The 424-nt window shown below is 66.7% G+C and overlaps 1 protein-coding gene across 1 annotated transcript in view; it reads right to left on the bottom strand.

The window, feature by feature from the left end:
- Nucleotides 1–113, bottom strand: part of TMEM181 (transmembrane protein 181) — a 22,911-nt gene extending 22,798 nt beyond the window's left edge. Inside the window, exon 1 of the mRNA XM_008566833.1 lies at nt 29–113. The gene's annotated coding sequence lies outside the window, so the exon portion shown is untranslated. The remainder of the gene's footprint in view (nt 1–28) is intronic.
- Between the last annotated feature and the right edge of the window lie 311 nt (nt 114–424).

Here is a 424-nt window from a genome sequence, read left to right as displayed (position 1 = left end):
TGCCGGGGGTGGGGGGGGTCCCTCTAACCTCCTGCCAGGCGCGGCTGCACACAGCGAGGACTCCAGGTGCTCCTCCGGGGCTTTCTGCAACTCCACTCAGCGCTAAACCTCTTTTTAATTCTCTCCTTTACCGGACGCCTCCTAGGGGACACCCAGGTGACTCCGTGACATCAAAAGCAAGCTTTGGGGATGGCGTCCACGGGGCCCTGGGCAGGTTTGTCCTCATTCAAAGCTCTGCACTTCACAGAGGTGGAAAGGCCCGAGTCAGCGGACTGTGGGACTCATAACAGCATCCCAGGCTGCAGGGGCTGTGGCCAGGCCGGCGCGCGCCCTCGCCAGACGCCGTGGGAAGCGCGGCCTCCTCCCGGCGCGGGGCGCTCGGGCGCTTCCCACCGAGACGTGGCGCGTGGGCCGGCCGGGGGCT

Source organism: Galeopterus variegatus, unplaced genomic scaffold (assembly GCF_000696425.1).
Source record: "Galeopterus variegatus unplaced genomic scaffold, G_variegatus-3.0.2 Scaffold271, whole genome shotgun sequence".
Classification (NCBI taxonomy): Eukaryota; Metazoa; Chordata; class Mammalia; order Dermoptera; family Cynocephalidae; genus Galeopterus; species Galeopterus variegatus.
Note: the sequence above shows the minus strand (reverse complement) of the source record. Positions and strands in the feature narration are given on the sequence as shown.